Below are 571 nucleotides of genomic sequence, written 5' to 3'. Positions count from 1 at the left end.
CTAGTGTCCCAAGTGGACTTGCACACACATGCACACACATTCATCCATACCACACACAGTTCTATTTCCCAGTTGGAGCCCTGCTCGCACACACATACCCCCTCTACACACACACAAATGAACACACACACACTTCTATTGTTCCAGTTGGAGTTGTGCACACACGCACACATATTCATCCACACCACACAGTTCTATTTCCCAGTTGGAGCCCTGCACACACACACACACCCTGTTGTCCCAGTTGGAGCTTCGCACACGCACGAACACACAACCCACACAAACGTTCATTGTGCAGGTGGGAACCAGAGCACTCATACACACACACTCCCCCCTCACACTCACTCACTCACTCACTGTCTCACACACACACACACACACACACACACACCCCCTATTGTCCCAGTTGTAGCTTCGCACGCGCGAACACACAACCCACACAGAAGTTCATTGTGCAGGTGGGAACCCGAGCGCGCACGCGCACGCACGCACGCAGACACAGACACACACAGACACACACAGAGACACACACACACACACACACACACACACACACACACACACACACACA

This window comes from Vombatus ursinus, unplaced genomic scaffold (genome assembly GCF_900497805.2).
Source record: "Vombatus ursinus unplaced genomic scaffold, bare-nosed wombat genome assembly UNPS02014832.1, whole genome shotgun sequence".
In the NCBI taxonomy this organism is placed as follows: Eukaryota; Metazoa; Chordata; class Mammalia; order Diprotodontia; family Vombatidae; genus Vombatus; species Vombatus ursinus.
Note: the sequence above shows the minus strand (reverse complement) of the source record.